Here is a 14,551-nt window from a genome sequence, read left to right as displayed (position 1 = left end):
TTGTATTCCAGTCTGGAATGTCAGCATTGCTGATACATTTCTGTTCAATTCCACCCACACTTCACTCCTCTGATTAAGTGGTTAGAGATGTGACTCTCCTATGCATTACGATCTTTTAAGGCACAGTTCAATACTTAAGGAAGTAGAAGCATTATGTAAATATAAGGTATTTTAAATGATGACAGCCTGAAATCGGTAATTAATGTAATTGGTATTCCTTTCGTGGAAGTCATTGCTAGAATTACTTTAATATGACTATGTAGTTTTTGAATGATGCCGTTTAAATTGGTTTTGTTAACACTGGGGAAGTCAATTTAATCCTCTTAATGTTCCCTGTCAGATTACTGAAATCTCCAAACATTCCAGTCGGTTTATAATTAGACAAGGGAACATTTCCTAATACTCTCAGATTTATAAACACATATCTATTATTTAAAGTGTACTTGGACATCTGGAGAGGAGAACTTTAAGTTCTTTAAAACTGAAATATATTTCACATAACATAAAACTCACTCTTAATTTTGTTTTTTTTTTACACTTTTGTTGTGGTATGGTTCTTGCACAGTAAACTACACATACTTCAGATGTACACTTTGATGAATTTTGATAGATGTATACACCAAAGAAACCACTGCCACAATCATGATAGCTAACAAAATTCATCCTTAATTTAAAAATGTGTATACAATTCAGTGGGTTTTGGTATATTCACAAGGTTATATAACTATCACCACTATCTAATTCTAGAACAATTTCATCACCCAAAAAGAGACCCTATGTGCATAGCAGTCACTTCTTGATTCCTCTTGCTTCTAGACCCTGGCAATCATTAATCTACTTTCTATTTCTACTGATTTGCCCATTCTGGACATTTTATATGAATTGTTAATACAATATGTGGCTTTTTGTCTGGATTCTTTCCCTTAGGATAATGCTTTCAAGTTTCATTCATGTTGTACTACCCACTGGCACTCCATTCCTTTTTATGACTTAATAATATTCCATTGCATGGATGTACCACTTTTGTTTAAACCTTCATTGGAAGCACATATGTGTTGTCTTCACTTTTTGGCTGTTATGAATAATGCTGCTGTGACATTCATGTACAGGTTTTTGTGTGAATATATTTTTTAATTCTCTTAGGCAAATTAGTTAAGTTAAACTTTTTATCATTTCAAGAGACTAACTTATGCATATCATGTTACTTTTCTTATTTCCACTTTACACCTAAATCCAAAGACATGTTAGGATGGAAAGTTAGTGACCATATTTTATTTGCTTCCCTAATTCATTCATTCAACAACCATTAAGTAGTCAACAAAACACCCAAATCCCTGTCTTAGCAAAAATTACACTCTAGGTACTGCTGTATTCATGCATATGGAATAATAGGAATTTTTAACTTAAGCTTAAACTGGTAATAGTTTCAGATCATTTTAAACTGCAAAATGGCAGTTTCATTTGGTTCAGCTTTATACTAAGCTAAATTTCTGCTGGAGTGTTGTATATCATTTTTGTTCCATTCAGATTAATTTTCCAAACAATACTAACATTGAGAAATCTAGAAACTGTGTTCTTTTAACAACTACCTAATAGCATGCATATTAGATAGTAATTGAAAATGTTGAAAAAGAAGATCCAACCTTAAAACCTACACCCATCAGTAGCAAAACAATATTTTTTGGATAAAAGATGATGCCATGCTGAATGTAATCATGTTACATAATCATAACCTGTATCAAAATTTTAATTAGTCAAATATTCCTTCTTGGCAACTTTCAATAGTATTATCCACTATTATCCACTAATGAACATTATTTGATGAAAATCCTCACCAGTCAGAAACAAAGTAAATATTATTCTCAGAGGACCCATGGTTAGAAATTTGTTGACTTTACCTGCAGTCAAATGAGTAAGATTAAAAAAGCAATTCTTTTATTCCTTTTTATATGTAAAGGAGAAAGTTAAGAGCTCAGACTATGGTGTCAGAAATTTGGATTCAAAATCTCAGTGTTGCCACTTATTAGCTGGATGGGAAATTAAACTCGTAAGCTTCATTTTTCTCCACTGTAAATTTAGGATGCTATTACACAGCACTCTCTTCATAAGAGTGTTGGGACTCATGTGGACCATTCACCAAGTCAGACCACATGCTAGGCATAAAAACAAATCTAATACATTTAATAAGTCATTGCTGTATCCTGTCTGCCTGAGACACTCCCTGTAATGTCACACAGTTATTCTATAAATATTTGTTGAATGAAAGAATGAATATACTCCTGATTCCTGAATCTGACCCGCCTGTGGCATCGTGTCCATTGCTCACATAGCCTGCTGCACTGTGAAAACAGCACATTCCTTAATAGCATATCAAGGCTTACATCTCTAGTACTAGCACTTAGAAGAGAAAAGACGAGGGATTAGAATGTTTCTACTCAGTCTCACCTGCTTAGTGGATGAATTCAATGACCAGTATCTGTGCAAGAGCAACTCAATTTGGAGTTGCTGAGGGCCTGGCCCAAAGGGTGTCTGGGTTCCCCTCCCAGGCATGAGGTGGGAGGCTCCCAGCCCACAGAGGACAGTTTCCTAGGACAGATTTATGGAGGAATTTATGGGGAAGTCACCAAGAAGGCAATTTCTGAGAGGATGATGACATTTGATGAGTAAAGCTCTATCTCCTCAATTCCTGTGTATTAGGCAAGAGCCTCCCGGAAGAATCTAAGATTAAACAGAGTCAGCATCTGAACTGGAACTTTAACAGTAGAATAATAATAGTAATCACCATCATTTACTCAGGGTATCCATGTGCCAGGCACTATACTGTGTGCTTTATGGACTTTTTCCTTTATAGTAGTTTTGTGATGTACTGTTATTTTCCCTGTTTGTGAAAACCTAAAGCTCAGAAAGTTTTGAAAATTACTCAAGATATCTACTAAGCTGTAGAGTCAGGATTCAAACACAGATTATTTAATTCCAGCACTAATTTTTTTTAACAGTTTTACTATGCTTTAGGGCTGCTTTTTGTCTTTAAAAAAAAAAAAACAACACTCCACACTTTTAAAAACTACCAATAGGAAGATTTCAGAATGCAGCTATAGAAAAAAAACCCACAAAAAACTGAGTACAACAGAGTGTTAAGGTTGAAAATGAACCAATCAGAGCTACTCCCAACAGGATGAATCATTCAAACATAAATTTGAATAAAGAAGCTCCTCCCCAGTACAGTATGATTCTATAGATATAATTTCAAAAACAGGCAAAACTGAAGTACATCATTTGGAGATTCATAAATACAGAGAAAAGCAAAAGAATTGTTATCATAAAAGTCAAGAGAGTGGTTCCGCAGGAGAAAGGAGAGGGTAAGGATGGGAAGACAGGGTGCCGGCAATATCTGTTTCTTTGCCTGTGTGCAGTTACACAGCTCTGAGCCTTACAACAATTTATTTAACTATATACATATACTTGGTGCACTTTTTGGTAGGAATTTTATATTCTATAATTTAAAAAATGTATTTAAAAGAATAGAGTTTAGAGACATTGTTAAAAGGTGGTTGGATACCCACGTGCAGGTGTTCTGTTTTGTGAGTAACATTCCTCAAATACCAGCAGAAGATCACTTTGTAGGATCGGAGGAAATTGAGATTATCATCTGAAGAGGGGGAGGGAAGGTTTCGATCTGGACAGAATATTTCTATAATTATATGGATGATGCAGAGAGAGATTTGGAACTGATTTTTTGTTTTTTTAATTGCATCAGTCATCCATTGCAGTGGAAAATTGGCCTTACAGGCTTTTCAGAAACCAGTCGTCCTGAAAATTTTAAGGTCAAAAAAGGAAAGAGGAAAAAGTAAACGTTAACCAAATACTGCGAATACTGTGTTCTTGTATCTAATTTTAATTTCTCGGGGCTCTTTACCTCTTGTGTCCACAAATGTTAAAAAGTACTAATAGTAAGCTTGTAGCTTAGCATAAGGACTCCTAACCCTAGAAATACCACTTGGATTGGTTTGGTATGAAACTGATATACTCTAAGCAGACTACCTACTTCCTGTGACATTCTGTGGGTTATAAGACACGGTTTCTTATCCACTACAGGGGCGTCCACATGCCAGCTTTTCTGATGTTATTTGGAATTTCTTCAGGAGAAATTTTAGGATCCTGTAAAGAGGAACTCACTACAGCTCCTGAAAGGTTGATACTTCACACATAGGGTGTGGTCTACATGATGCATTTGTCAATTGTATACCTAAAGAAATATTTACTCAGTCAAAAAATATTTATTTAATATCTTCTATGTACTGGATCCTGTTCTACGCCCTAGAAATACAGCAGACTCAAGACAGAGAGGGTCCCCACGGAGGTTCATGCTCTACGTGGGAGAAAACATGCAACGGTGATGACTCAACTGAAAATGAACAAGATAATGTCAGATAGTAATGAGTGATTTGAGGAAACAAAACAGGCTAAGGGGCTGGGAGAGACAGCGGGGAGGAGCTGCCTCAGGTAGAGTGATCACGGGTCGCTGATCTGAAGGGCTGACATTTGAGCTGAGACTTTAATGATGAGAAGGAACCAGCCATGCAAAGATCTTGGCCAAGAACATCCTAGGGCAAAATCTAGGACCACTTTGGTGATTCAAAGTACAGGAGGCCAGAAGAAGGGGAAAGGGTGGGAGGTGCAATCTGAGGAAGGCAGAGGTCAGATCTTGGCTGCCATGCCATCTGAGTGTGCGTTTTCTCTAACCGTAATGGGAAGACTGGGGGAGATTTTAGGCATTTCATAGTGATGAATTTATGTTTTGAATTTTGTGGGATTTTAAGTGTCAACCTCAGCAGTTTCCTGTTTTTTAAAAATTTTTTGTAACACTTGAGTATTTCTTTTTAAAGTTTGTATCTTCTAAATAGAAAGGATTAAACCTGAGAGAGCCAGGGTGATCTGAAACCCAACTGATAGGATCTCTGAGAAATGTAAACCACTCCTCTTCATCTTCCTACATGAATCTTAATTAGAACGGTTGGCCTCCGTGCCTGAGAGGTACCAGATGCAGAGGGATGAGAAAACTAGAGGGTAAGAGAAGGGCTACCATAATCACATAATTATTTATTTTTCAGACTTTTTCCATATTTTCTAAAATTTCTCATTGAACAAGCAGGAATTACTTTTGACAATTAGGAAAAAGATACTTCATTTTTTCCTAACTTACTATGTTGGAAAATTTAAACCTATAGAAAAGTTGAGAAAATAGCACAATGAATTATATTCTTCACTTAAATTCGCCAGTTGTTAACACTGTCCATGTTTGCTTGCTCTCTCTCTCATACACATATGAAATGTATATATAGTATACATTTTTTGCTCAACCATTTATACTCGAACATTTATACTTTTATTTGCTTCAAAAGTAATTTACAGATAAGATGACACTTCACCCTGATGTAGTTCAGCATGTATCTCCTAAGAACCAAGACATTCTCCTGTACAACCACTGTCAGTTTGTGCTGCTTTAACAGAATACCATAGAGTAGGTGGTTTGTCAACAATAGAAATGTAGTTCTCACAGATCTGAAGGATAGAAATCTGAGATCAGGGTGCCAGCGTGGTCAGGTTCTGGTGAGAATCCTCTTCAGACTTGCAGATGGCAGTTTTCTCCTCATATGAAGAGGGCAAGTAAGCTCTCTGGGGTCTGTCTTACAAGGTCTTACAAGGGTGCTATTCCTGCTCATAAGGGCTCCACCCTCATGACCTTATCACCTCCTCAAAGGCTCCACCTCCTAATACTATCACACTGGGGGTTAGAATTTTAACGTATGAATTGGGGTGAGGGGTGACACAAACATTCAGTCCATAACATACTCTCCCAAAATGAACATTAATACATAATCTTATCTAATACATAGAACATATTTTTTTCTAATACTATCAAATATTAGTATCAACACTATCTAGTACTATGAAGGGAAAAAAAAAGAATTTTTAAGTGTGAGAAAAAGAAGGTAGAAAACATCCCAATTCATTAAAATATTGACCTTACATGAAAAAAAAAATTTTTTGGTGATGCAGTTTCTGTTTTGCCTTTAAGGAGTCAACCCATCCCCTTATCTGCATAATATATGTGTTGCTTGTTTATTTACTAAGGAGGGTAGGTCATGTTAGGCATAATATTGTACAGCACTCTTCCCTCACGTAGTCTAGGAGATGAGGTGTACACTTAAACAAATAAGAAATTATAAAAAGACAGATAACGCTGGATGAGTGGTAGAGATAAGAATACTTTCTTTTCTCAGCGGAACTGCTCACCTGGCTGCCCATATGCTCCTCCCACCCCTGTCTCTGTGACTTGCCCTTTGCTCATACTAACTCCTCTACCTGGAATGTTCCTGGTCCACCTTTGTGTCTGCAGGTGCAAAATATTGCCAGTACTTCAAGACAGAGCTACCACCTCCTCTTTAAAAAACAAGAACAACAAAACCTACTTTAACTTCCCTTCTTAATTAATGGCTTCTCCCAATTCTGCACATATTCCAAATACAATGTGTCTCAATCTATTGCCAATCCAGTGTTAAATCACTGTCTAAGTTGGATTATGTAAGTGTGGGGGTCCTTCTCTTAGACTGTACACTCTATGAGGGTGAGCTCTCCCTGTGATTTACCTGGACTCCCTGGGGCCCCTCCTTCTGGTACTTTGTACTTCTGTTACTTTAACTGAGTCAATGAACAACAATCAATGCTTCAATGAACTATCCCTAAGTATACTGGAGTTAAATTGTGCTGGTAATAATCTTAATGAGAAACTCCTCTTGCCCTCTGTGCTGATTTTTCTCAAACATGTTTCTTACAGTAGTAGGTTAATAAGGAAGTTTCCTTTACTCCCTTCCTCTAGACAGAGGGAAAAAAATAACAGGAAACCAACCCACAGCAAACAATGAAGATGAATATCAAATATTTGTTCCTTTCTGTACAAGAAGAGCTGTACACGACATTAGGTCATCATAGCAGCACTTGAAAGAATCAAAGTTGCTTTGAGCTTTAAGAATTTCCAGTATAGCAACTTAGCTATTTTGAACTCAATGAAGTAAAGTTAACATGTAGCCTTTTAATATAAATACATAGATATTATTCCAAATACCGCAATCATCATCTGGAAGCTGTACTTGTTATCAAACCTGTGATCCAGAAACCTGGTCTGATGCTATAGGCAGGTAACTTCCTTCCTTCCTGTGCTCCTTTACACTCTCTACATGGTTGAAAGAAAGAAAGAAAGAAAGAAAGAAAGAAAGAAAGAAAGAAAGAAAGAAAGAAAGAAAGAAAGGGAACATGCTATTTGTTAAGTAACTTCTTTGTGTCACTAAAACATCACATGTTAAAGATTACCTACATTTTATAGATAAGAAAACTGAGTTTCAAAGATGATAAAAACTTGCTTCAAATTACACAGCTAGAAAAGGATAAAGCTGGGATTTTAAAACATATGTCTCTCTGACCCCAGAGGAGGCAGAGCCAAGAGAACTAAGGAAAACCAGGGATTGGAGCCCACCCTGGACTCCCAGTTACCTGAGATAATACATTGCTTTATTATTTAAGCTACTTTAAAACTTAGGGTTTTTTTTTCTGCATTGTGCTAAAATCATCCTAATATAAAAAGTATAGTCATTTAGTAAATGTCCACTGAATAATATTTCTTCAGTACCAGGAATAAGGCTAGTCACTTTATATACAACCCTCCAAGTGGGTATGATCATCACCACCATTTTATAGGTAAGGAAATTAAGCCTCAGCTGGTTAAGTGATTTGCTTAAAGCCACAGAACTTTGGAATCAAACTAGAATCTTTTGATACAATGGCTCCCTTACCTCCCATAAAATGAAAGGATGAAGGTCCTCATTTTTGCTTAAGGGAGAACTCACTCACAGAACACTCACAGTTATACAATCATTACTTGATAAGATTAATTTAATCTGCCTCTTTTATTAAACAGACATTGCCATAAACCTTCACTGACAAAAACCAAAACATCCGTGTCCAAAATGGCGAAACCAATCATGGCGATTCAGCTGAGAGAGATTAGGTCATGCCGAGGTAACCGAAACCTCAGAAATGTTTGGTGTCTTTAGAACAACAAAGGTTTGTTTTTGCTCATGCTTCATTTCTAAAGAGAGTTGGCCAGGGGCTCTCCTTCACAACTTTCTTACCCTGGGACCCAGGGTGTCAGAGAAACCACCATTTCTCATATTACCAGACATAGTAAAGGAAAAGAAAGTTCTGGAGGGTCTCACACTGGCAATTAAATGCTCTGACTCAGAAGTGATGCAAGTCACTTCCATTAATAACATACTGCCAGAACTAGACATATGGCTTCACCCAGCCACAGTTTTCCATGTGCCTAGAAGGGGAAGAAAACTGGGTATCTTTTCTGTGACCACATGTTAGTTATACAGATAGTGGAGTATGCCTGTATTAATGTATGTTCTTAAAATATATAATAATGTAAAATTTATACCTTACAAATTTCACAGAGCACTTCAGAACACTTTACAAGGGGGAAGGTATAGCTCAATGGTAGACTGCATGCCTGGCATGCATGAATGAGGTCCTGGATTCAATCCCCAGTGCCTCCATTAAAAAAATAAATAAACAAATAAACCTAATTACCCCCCCAAAAACAAACAAAAACACTTTACAAAGGTACTTCTACAAACATGACCATATTTTACCTTCATCAGAACCCTGTGAAGCAGGCATAGTAGACAGATGTTAATAGCACCCTATTTTATAGGAGACTGAGGCTCATGGAGGTTACCTAGCTTGCCCAAGGGTACAAGTAACAGAGCTGGGATTCAAACCTAGCTTGACTCTACATTTTAGAATACTTCCACTACACTACACTACTTTTAAGAACCATCTTAATGACTGAGTGTTAGCACATTAAAGTATTGTCAAACACACAGGCAAATATTAGCCTCAGAAACAAAACAATATGTGAGATTTCCCTTGGCAGATTCCACAACTCAATGAATTAGTAGTCCAAACAGCGATGACATATACCTGTAATTAGTCTGAAAGATAAAGGTAGCCTACTAGTCACCTGCCACCATCACAGCCTTCTAGGGACAAAACCTTAGCAAGCCTTCTGAGAAGTAGTAAAAGCATGACCAAAAGCCACTCTCCTCTTTCCTTCCCCTTTGACATCATTCCCGGCAGCAAGAGAGAAGAAAAGAAGGCTACCCAAGGCAAGTGGACTGGAAGCCAGGAGACCCAGTTATGAACTCAGCTCTATCAGAAATCAGCTGTGTAACGTGAGGCAAGTCATTTAATTTGTTGCTACCACTGACAATAAAATGATGTCTGTGGAAATGCTTTGGAAGTATAAAGTGCCATCATGAGTTATTCATTCAATATTTAAAGCTAAGCTGCTTCTGTGTGCTTGGTCTTAGGGAGAATACAAGATAGTTAAGGCATGTTCTGTGCTATGGGCATCTGTTGCTCTTGCATGTCTAGCTGCTGTTAAGAGCACACAGCTCTTCCTTTGAATACTTGTCCCTTCCCTGACTTCATGAGGTCTGACGGGGGGAGGGGGGTGGTTATCAGTCACAATGCCCCCACGGCAGTGGGTACGAGATCCAGGCTGGATGATTAGATGTAATGACCAGTCCAGCAATGGACACATGACTCAAATCAAGTCCTGCCAGAGGCCTCTCAGACATGTGACAGAGGGCTGCTGGGAGGGAGTCTCCTCCCGTGTTCCCTAGATATAACCATGCTGCATGCTGGAGCTGAGCCATCTTTCTAGTTACCCAGAGGAAGTGCAAATATGAGAACATGAGACTTCGATGCTGTGAGAAGTGGAGGAGAGATGGGCTGAGAGGAAGTCCTGAGGCCAAGGCAATCCCCGGACTTTTCATTTCTCTAAGTCACTAGATTTCCTCTTATGCATAAATTGGTTTGGGTTCAGTTTCTTTCACTTGCAACCACAGGAGTTCTGACTAACACAGTCTCAGTCCTCAAATAATTCAGACCATATCATCACGTACTTAATAAAGAATAGAGACCATCTAAAAAAATCTCAGCTGATTCTGTAACATGCCAGCTGAGTTTAAGCGCCTTGGAATGCCTTCAGCACTCTGGAATCTCACAGCTGGAAGGCAGGTTTCCAGTGAACTGTCCTACTTCTCTCAACAGTGGTAAGGGTGGTAGCAACCTTTGTGTTATACCCAGGTCTGTTATTGCCACTTGAACTTGTTATTATATGTATGTGTATATATATATAATTTAATTAAATATTATACAAACTGATGAAATACAATGGATGCCCTCCCAAAAGAGAGATGTTCCTATGAAAAGCAAGTTAATTATTAAAAGACTCAATAAAGATGTTGCTTAAAATCATTTGTCGTCAAGTTAGACATGGTAGAGACAACTGTAAAAGATTGGAAGGAAAAAAGTACAAAACCCAGAAGGCTTCTATACTCAGATTGCTTCCCAGTTACCTTTATTTTCTCACTCCACTTTAAAGAAACTGAAACTAGAAATCATAGTTTATGAAAATGATGAGATAATATTTGAAAATGATGAGAAACTTGAAAATGGGAAAATGATGAAACTCCATATGCAAAGAAAATGTCTTAATTTTACATCAAACTACTGGCAAATGAATGCACATTATATAGTTCAAATTGAAAGGAATTGTTTAGAAATAGAGTCACAGACAGATAACAAACTTATGGTTATCAAAGGGGGAAAGAGGGAGGGGTAATTTAGGAGTTTGGGATTGACAGATACACACTGCTATATATAAAACAGATAAACAACAAGGACCTACTGTATAGCACAGGGAACTATATTCAATATCTTGTAATAACCTATAATGGAAAAGAATCTGAAAAAGAATATATGTATAACTGAATCACTTTGCTGAACACCTGAAACTAACATCGTAGAGCAACCATCCTTCAACTTCAAATTTTTTAAATTGAAAATAAAAATAAAAGGAACTGTTTAAGGTAACTATATGACACTTTTTGATCCTCTTCTTTAATCTACTTTTTGCAGTTGACACTCGTTACTAGTCCCAATGATGTCAGGTAAGAGAGCAACAGTCTGTTGACTCTGAAACTGTCCTACTTGAATAAGAGGTGGTACAAACTTACTTAGGGGTTGGAGTGTTCATTTCAATCATTATAAATCCATGTAAACTTCTGAAATTTTAAAAATTTTTTTTCAGACAACAAAATTTCAAGATTACTAATATACTAGGTGACAGAGTCCACTTAATACGAAACGTTATTATCTTTATGTTTCATATGTAAGTCATAATTTTGATGTTGTGGACATCTTTGTATTGCTGTGGTTGAGCAGAATGCCTGGCAACTAAGAGGTGAGTGCATTAGCATAAATCTAGCTAGGGTCTAAAAGAGGCATTCTAGAAATGAGTAAGAGCATGTAGAAAAGCCTGCCTCCCCAAAGCGACAGCCTCTCACACCTCCCCACCCTTATGCCACTGAGATGAGGTGCAAAGTAGATCATGGAGAGTCCTGTATATGCTGGAATTTCATGGTGTAGGCATGGAGGGGGAGCTTTTGAATGAAGTTACACAAGGGAAACTGTGTTAGGACAAAAGACCCCTAGTGACTGCGGAGAGAAGGAATGGAAGGACACTGAGGTTTGAGACTGATGATGGCTAATGTGTATGGTCTTTCCAAAACTTGGCACTTTCCTGACCTCCAAACCCCTCAAGGGGTCTGAGTTCTGAGTAACCTAGAATGTAACTTGCCGCACTCTCTTCTACCTGCATCTGAGCCATCTTTGGAACTCACCTCCAATTCAGTCAATCTCATCTTCTCAGAGCTTCTAAACACACCCTGTTTCGTAAACCCAGTTTAGGGCTCAATGCCAACCTAACTTATTTATCCAAACACTTTCTGGCCAAGCCAGCCTATTTTGATCTCTCCTCAACTCCCTCTCTCCAGAATTCCTGACTCTCTTGGGGTCTGTCAGTGCTGAGATGAGCTCTGTAAAAGGGCTTAAGAAAGAATAAAGGCTGTATAAATGTAAAAGTATAGTATCACTTGAATTGCTACCTAAACATAAACATATCCCCTCATCCTCAGGTTGGCGGAAAATTCCTAAAGGGCCAAAAATGCTTTTCAGGCTTCCCTGAAATGTTTACTACCACAGCGCACTTTGTAATTCTCAGCCACGCCTTCACATTCGTTTAAGCTTAGCTCAAGAGAGCTCGGCTTTTACTGAGAGAACCTAGGCCACTTTTATCTTTCTCCAAGGGTCTCTGAAGTCAACTCTCTCCCTTCTCCCCACATCACACACCCTTCTCAGGGTTAGCTTTTGTTCTCCAAGGGCACCTCCTTAGGGGCTGCTCACTAATCCAAAAAATTGAAAATCTTTTCCTAGGTTTCTACATACAAAAAAAAAAAAAAAAAAAAGCAGGAATTCTTTTCTTCTTTTTATGGGCTAAATTTTTATATAACCCAGGACCATTAATAATTATCTATAGAAGTTATTAGGGGTAACTCATCTTTGCTATTCATAAACCAGAGTATTGACCCTTAACTCAAGTGTACACAGGAATTAATTCAGCATTGTACTGAGAAGTTGAGCTGCCAGCAACTTTGCAAAGATCGCACTATGCAAATACCCAGATAGCTGGAATTCCTCGGTTTCCCAGCTAGAAAGCTTTGTCAAGGGTGTGTTATCAATGTTGACTCAGGTTGGTCTTTAGGTATTAGGCTGGCTTAGCCTTTCCTTTAAATGTCAATTATTGTTAGTTTAGGTGCACTAGTATCAATTTAGTGTTTGGCTTTGCTAATCATATGGTTTTTGTGATTCTTGTTTGCATCAGCAGGATTTGTGGACCGTAATTTTCGAGGAACTAGGCTTTAAGATACGTATGGGTTGATATTCTAATAGGAGTCTTTTATAGTCCTATCATGAAATCGGATATTTTTATAATTCCCTAGAAATTTCCTTGCACTGGCACTTCATTGCTTATGTGCTCATGAATCTGTGCTATTTATGTAGCTTATAACATGGAATCCAGGTTAAATGTAATGAAACAACTGGGTTATTTCAAAATTTATAAAGCATTGTTTCATAATATAAAATCCTATGGGTAAGCTCATATTCTTCCAGGTGTTGGTTTTTTTTTTTTTTTGATGGCTTGAAATATTTATTAAAGTTGAAATTTATTTTCTCTTCTATCCCATGAGCACTCACCCAGCTGCCTGTAAACTGGGACGCTGCGTGACTGCTGCTGTCATAAATGCCCTTGAAATCTTCAGGGTACCAGCATGTCTGTCTTTGCTTAAAAATTCTTGTTCAACGCCTTGTAGCCAACCCATCTCTTCACACCTTTATAGAAAAGGTCTCCAAAATCTGCACCCCAACAAGCCATCCAAAGATTAAAAACGTATACCCAGTAGCAAAAAAAAGTTGGTTCGGACCCATCAAAGACTCAAGTCCACCCCTACAACTTCCAGTTAATTCTGCTTAGTGCCTGTTTGCCACGGATACAGTGTTAATTAAGCTTGCACTTTAGGATGTGGGAAGAAACAGTTTCCTGTAAACGTAGGTGCAATCTCCATGTTCTCTAAATCACCATTTTGTGTGCCTCAGAATAACGGTGGTAATAACTCTCATCACTATATTCTTCTGTTATCAAGTAAATACCAAGTGGTTTTATATTATATATCCAGCAATGTATCTATCTCAATTTGTTTATGAGGTAAAACATATTAATGATATCCCTAGTCTATATTGTGGTATCACATTGTGATATATTGACAAAACATTTGTTTTTTGTTTTTTGTTTTTTAATATATTGCTTTTTTAAACAAAAGTGCCAAGACCATTCAATGAGGAAAGGAGTCTTTTTAAAAAATGGTGCAGGGAAAACTAGATATCCATATGCAAGAAAATGAAGGTGGAATCTTTTCTTATACCACATAAAAAAAAATGGACTCAAGTGGATCAAAGACCCAAAATAAGAGCTAGAACAATAAAACACTTAGAAGAAACACAGAGGAAAGTTTTCACCACATTGGATTTGGCAATGATTTCTTGGATATGACATCAAAGGTGCAGGCAACAAAAGGAAAAATAGATAAGTTGGATTTCATCAAAATTAAAAACTTTTGTGCATTAAAGGACATTGTCAGTAGAGTGAAAAGGCAACCATGGAATGGGAGAAAATATTTGCAAATCATATATCTGATAAGAATTGATACCCAGAATATATAGAGAGAACTCCTAAAATTCAACAACAAAAAAACAAGCAACCCAATTTAAAAATGGTCAAAGGATCTGAATGGACATTTCTCCAAAGATGAGATATAAATGACAATTTAGCACCTGAAAAGATGGTCAATATCACTAATTGCTAGGTAAATGCAAATCAAATCTATTATGAGACACCTCCTTACACTTATTAGTATGGCTACAATCAAAAAATAGAAAATAAGCATTGGTGATGATGTGGAGAAATCGAACTACTGTGCAATGTTGGTGGGAATGTAAAACAATGCAGCCACTGTGGAAAATTTAA

Source organism: Camelus dromedarius, chromosome 3 (genome assembly GCF_036321535.1).
Source record: "Camelus dromedarius isolate mCamDro1 chromosome 3, mCamDro1.pat, whole genome shotgun sequence".
Taxonomy (NCBI): Eukaryota; Metazoa; Chordata; class Mammalia; order Artiodactyla; family Camelidae; genus Camelus; species Camelus dromedarius.
The sequence above is the reverse complement of the archived record's forward strand: the minus strand, read 5'-3'. Positions refer to the sequence as shown.